Source organism: Eschscholzia californica, unplaced genomic scaffold, assembly GCF_041429995.1.
Source record: "Eschscholzia californica isolate CP2 unplaced genomic scaffold, dmEscCali1.0.p SCAF_1, whole genome shotgun sequence".
NCBI lineage: Eukaryota > Viridiplantae > Streptophyta > Magnoliopsida > Ranunculales > Papaveraceae > Eschscholzia > Eschscholzia californica.
This window is the reverse complement of record NW_028238198.1, coordinates 82,234,051-82,240,611: the sequence shown is the minus strand read 5'-3', so window position 1 is coordinate 82,240,611 and position 6,561 is coordinate 82,234,051.

The window sequence follows — 6,561 nt, the reverse complement described above, 5'->3', positions numbered from 1 at the left end:
ATTGATTGTATTGATTTCCTGAGCTATTACATAAGTCTTTATAAGGAGTTACATAGGAGATAAGTTTTATCTATTGGGCAATGTGGTACTAAATATTCTAACACTCATATATTCTAACAGTAGTCATGGTTAGTGATGGTTATTTAAATCTAAAATGATGATAAGAAAGAAGATTATACCCGAGAAAAGGTCATACGACAATTGATTAATAGATAGAACACTTGAAAAGTTATTTTGAAAATATAAAACTTCTTCAATTTACCGACAACCACATGATAAACCAATTGTAATTTAGTTACCCCCAATTTAAACTTCTTTTACTAATTAACGCTAAACTTCTATTAATTAACAGTAAAAGTGGTGGCACTGAAAGAAGTATCTATTAAAAATATAAGTATATTTTAGGGTTTTTTGGGCTTACCCCCTCGTCACTAATTGGTAATTGAGTTTACCCTCCTCAATAATGGGTAATTGAACTTACCCCCTTGGACTTACTATTAATGACAAAAACACAAAGGCTATGTTTGGCGTACATGAAATAATTGCCACTAACAAGAACGACTATTCTTCAATATGATTCATATTAGGGATTCTACCTCATTTTATTGTTTGATTTGGTCAGGAATATGATTAGTAAAGATTGATTTTGTTTATATAGTATTTACTTTCTGATTTTATGTTCACATACCAAACATATCCTTAGTAGTTTTGACAAAAAATCTAAATTCAAGGGGGTAAGCTCAATTACCAATTACTGAAGGGGGTAAACTCAATTACCTATTAATTTTGAGGGGGTAAGCTCAAAAAACCCTATATTTTATATCACCACTAGTATTAACTTCGGTCGACATGAGAAAATGGAAAAGTCAATCTTCAAACTGGAGATCAAATATGAACTTGGTTGCAATAGAGTTTTGATTTTCGCTTATTGAGTTGACTTATAAAACATAGTTTGAAATACCAAGTTAACTCTCTTACATCACAATTTATTTGGCTTTAAAATTCTGACAACATTTTTAGTTTTGGATGAATTTAAAAATTTTGAGAGTAGTAAAATGTTTTGTATTTGGTTGGCAAAAATATTCTAGGTAATGTAAAATATCAAAGCTTAACAATTTTTGAAGTTTAGATCCTAAATTAACTGGAAATTTTATTTGAATGAATTATCTTTAAAGACGTCACAACTAATTTATTGTTGTTAAAACTAACTTAACATCGTTAAAGTTACCAACATTGTTTGATTTAAGCTCGTTACCGTAAGTTAAATAACCCACTAAAAAGATTTAGCAGTAGATTGAATAGAGAATTTGTGAAGATTGGGAAAAATATTCGCTCGTTTAATCGAATAGATTATTCAAAGAGAAAAAAGAATTTGCAACCAACCAATGGAGTTAAATGGATTAATTTCACGGTGTTAATTTAACTGCAACCTTGTTAAGTAAGATTTGACGATGTTAAGATAATGCTAACATAGTTCGAAGATAATTCAGTCAAAGAAAGAGAGCAGTTAGTTTGTAACACAAGTGCAAAAATGAATAATGTGCAACTAATTTTCAACACATGGAATGTATTTGTGATCCAAACTCATTTGTAATTATTTGGTTTAGAAATTCATTTTTGAAACAACCTGAGAAGAAAAAATAAAGAGAAATTTGGTCAAAAACTCCTACAATTTTTTTTTTGGTGAAAAAAAAAATACAATTTTTTATAAAAATAAAAGAGAGTATAAGGGTTATCATTTCTCAGAGAGTTGAGATCGAGCATCGGTGAGGTTGGTGAACAAAGATCACCAACCTCTTGTGAGAATAGTCCCACATGAGAGAAGGACTAGCTAGCAACAAAAAATATAATGTCCAAGTCCTCTCCACTCATTGCCAATTGATTTTGAGTAAGATGACTACAAACTTAACACGGTATCAGAACTAGGGACACACGTGATTAAAAGCCACACGTGCTCCACGTCACCCAGAAAAACACGTGTTTCGCTAACCACGCCACACGTGAAGAGGGCGTGTGACAATAGTCTTACATGAGATAAGGACTATCTAACAACCAAGAATATAATGTTTAGGTCATCTCCACTCATTCCCAATTAGTTTTAAGTTAGATGACCACAAACTTAACACCTCTCACTCGAGAGCACCTAGAACTATCATCATAATATATCGTAGTGTCTCATCTCAAAAACATATTGGTTCATCCTAGTTATTTAAGGATTAACACATTGACTAATTATAAGCCTATGCCAACCACGTAGTCAAGCAACATGACGAGGAAGTAGTTTTCTAGCTCAAAGAAGTATTAAGGTCCTTTCTCACCAAATACTATAGCTATTTTTCTTTTCTCAAAGTAGTAATATATTCATGATAAGTCTGCCGACGAGATACAAAATTGCATGTTAAATAATTGAGAAAAATAAAGTTAATATTCTATATTTCTTACTAAGACTTCTAAATTAGCGCTATACAAAACACAGTAAGAAGTGTTTGCTCGAGAAAATCAATTGAGTGGGAAAACATCAGTGCCACGGAATGTACGATTGTTCCTATAATTTTAAAATGTCCACCAAATTGCAAAAGGCTAACACTTAACAAAAAAAACGAAAAAAACGAATGCATAGAGTTGGACTTAGTTTCCAACCCCTAGAATGGGATGATTTGAATAGAAGTCAAATAGTGGAAAACATTTGAAAATAATTTTATTTTTCATGTAACTATAAAATGACAACATCAAATTGGTGGTTCGAAATTCTCAGCCGATCTCTTCTCTGTCAACAACCGACAAACGAATTAAATGTATGTTAGACTTTAATATAGGACATCGAAAACTCACAAACAGTCTCCGTTAAATTGAGGCTTTACCTAAAAAATAATAATACTAGGATACATATAAAATGTGTGGAGATATGGGCATTTTTGTCATAAAACAATGGTGAACTCCAAAATTGGTGGTTCCCGGCCACACCTACCACTTTTGTGGGACTGAAAGAATGAAAAAACCACCGTGCACCACCTCAGCTACCGACACTGCCGACACACATGATGTATTGTGGGTCCCGGTCAACTGCATACGTAGGATTTCTTACCAAGAAAAAGAGCTTTGTTCAGTCAAAAATGACGGCAATACGTTTTTCCATGGGTAAAAAAAGTAGTCAAAGTCAATAGTTGGAGCATCAGTCAAAATTTCCCTATCCACTTGATTTAAAAAAGGGTTATTTTTCAAATGGTGCCCAATTTTGTGACCAGCTTCATGCCTAGCCCTCTACTTTGTCAAAAATATTCATATGACATCTTTTTTTAGTTACAGTTAACCTTCCGTTACTCTCTTTCCGCCATCTCATCTCATCTCCTCTCTCTGCCAAGTCACCTAGCTATCACGCCACATCATCATCATCTCTGGCAGGGATCGCCGGCCAGCTAAATTTCCGTCCGGCGACACACATGATGTATTGTGGGTCCCGGTCAACTGCATACGTAGGATTTCTTACCAAGAAAAAGAGCTTTGTTCAGTCAAAAATGACGGCAATACGTTTTTCCATGGGTAAAAAAAGTAGTCAAAGTCAATAGTTGGAGCATCAGTCAAAATTTCCCTATCCACTTGATTTAAAAAAGGGTTATTTTTCAAATGGTGCCCAATTTTGTGACCAGCTTCATGCCTAGCCCTCTACTTTGTCAAAAATATTCATATGACATCTTTTTTTAGTTACAGTTAACCTTCCGTTACTCTCTTTCCGCCATCTCATCTCATCTCCTCTCTCTGCCAAGTCACCTAGCTATCACGCCACATCATCATCATCTCTGGCAGGGATCGCCGGCCAGCTAAATTTCCGTCCGGCGACATTCAAACTTAATTTTTTTTCTTCTTCTTCCACTCTCTCTCTCTCCCCTGTTTTCTCCCTCTTCTTCTTCTTCCTCTCTCTCTCTCTCTCTCTTCTTCTTCTTCCTCCCCTCTCTTCTCACTCTCTCTGCCCTTCGCCGGTCGTTGGTCTGGGATAACCAGACCGAGATCTGGTCTGGTTATCCCAGACCGACGGCCGACGAAGGGTTCCCCCCTTCGCCGACCATTTTAGAGAAAGAGTGAGAAGAGAGGGGAAGAGAGAGAAAGAGAGAGGAAGAAGAAGAAGAAGAAGAAAGAGATAGGAAGAAGAGAGAAAAAACAAGAGAGAGAGAGAAAGAGGAAGAAGAAGAGAAAAAACAAAAATTTTGATTTGAAGGTCGCCGACCGGAAAATTTGCCGCCTGGCGACCTTTCCCGGTGAAGATGATTAGGTGGCGAGAAGATGAGGTGGCAGAGAGAGGTGATGAGATGGAGGAGAGAGAGATGTTGACTGATTAACGGTGTTATAACGGTAACTGAAAAAGTGGGTCATATGAGTACTTTTGACAAAATAGGGGGCTAGGCAGGACACTGGTCACAAAGTTGGTGGTTATTTGGAAAATAACCCTTTAAAAAATTAAAATGTTGGAAAATTATTTGAAATGTGTGTAATTGTCAATAGAGTTTCATCCAAAAGAATGTTTAGGTGAAACCACTACCCTCCACTGCAGAATATTAAATTATTTGAAAATTATTTAATATTTGCAGTTAAGGCAAATAGAAATCATTTTTCTTTTGTCTACACTTTTTTTTTCTTCAAATCTATTCCAACACCTTTCAAAATGGATATAATAAGTTGAGAGGGCTGGGTATTGCTTGTAGCAGGCGCCTATATCAGTAACTAAGGGAGTTGTGTAGTACTAGATGTTTTGTTCAAAAGATGAAGATGCGTCCCTTCGCTATTTTTGTATAATCTCACAAGCCCAGGCTCGGCCCAGGCCCAGGACTAGGCCCGCCCTGTTCTTGTTCTTTCAGAATTCAGAGGAATCACCAAAGGAGAAAGGAGATACGGTGCAAAAAGGGTTTCCTTCCTGCTATCCAATTTTTTTTTCAGCTTCATCTCAAAATTTTCATATATAATGAATGGTTTAGTCATAGTCAATTGACCAAGTCAAGTGGAGTTGTATGTGGGATTTGTAAAAATGTGTGCTCACACATACCTTTTCAAAGTTATTGTTCTGGCGAGAACGAAAAAAAAGAGTTTAAGCCCCTTTGCCACGTGCCCGCAGTGCTTGAACCGGTTCTTTCTGTCTCGCCAACAATGAAGTAAATAGTAAATCTTATAGTAATTGACTTAGAGAGTTTTTACTAAACACAAAGAGTTAAAAAGGCAAACCACACAAAAATTATTGTATAGAAGGGTAATCAAGTCTATGCCTTCTTTTCTACTTTCTAAATAACTTCTACCTTTTAGCCTAAATACCTCACTAAGAAAAAGCAGTCCGAAATTTTATGTATCTTGTTGTGAACTGATTCGTGCTTACGACGATTCTGAACTACTAAATCATAAATTACGATAAGTCGCATAGGATTTCTATCCGGAGTCTAATTATTTTTATTCTCTAGCATTACTCATCCTAATTACCTCTTAAACTATGACAATTTTTTTACTTTTACATTTCCGCGACCATTACATTGTTTTTGAGCTAGTATACGTACATATCAAAATACATTCACGATTTGATTCCAAATAACAATAATATGTTAAGATAGGTAAATTTAACAAAGCCTAATGGTAGTTTCAACTGTTTCAAATTCGAAGCGGGCTTATCTGCCAAAAAAAAAAACAACATAAACCAGAGGAGAGCGAAGAAATAGACCACAATCCACATAGAGAAGACACGAAGTAAAACATCATCCGCTTTGGCTCACGTGATAGATTCGAAATACCAGGCTTATATTTTAAAGATGTTGACATATATAGGGAAGGGAATTAGTTGTTACATTTTTTCTGACTAATAGATGGTTGTCAACATCTTCAGATAGATGATCTAGGGGAGAGATGAGTCTAACTAAAAGAGAAAAAGTGAAGATTACCACTATTCCATGATATATGTATATCATGGAACCGACCAGGGTACTATATAATGTGATGCCAAGATCATCTTCAATCTTTACGTATCTCAACACCACCTACTATATATAAAGTAAAGCGAATTTCCCCACTCTTTCTTTTTCTTTCTTAGGGACATCCTTATCTTTTACATCATCTTCGTGTTTTTTTGTACTGATTGAATCACACTATCGAGCCATGCTCTTTGAAATAACCAAAGATCTAAATGTACAAATTTTTAGATGGGATGGTACTGTCTACTAACCTATTTACATCTACTACCGTGTTGTTAATTTAACTTATTCCAATAAAGATTTCAAGACGATAAAATGAATAATTTCAATAATCCAGTGGTCAATAACTCTTCAATTTGTGTCACGTGATTCTGAACATGACAATCTTGCCAGTTTGGTCGGTACATATAGTCTCTAAAGATAACGACCATATATTTAGTGAAAACCTAGAGTAGATTAGGTTGATGTTTGATTTCGAGCTCATAAAACGAAAAATATTTATCTTATTTATGGTGTGATGAATTGAGGGTAAACCAAAACAATTTTTGGTGAAGTTATAATTCATCTTTACAAATTGTTAAAGTTCACTAATTTGAACATTTGAAGACTGAAGTGGATT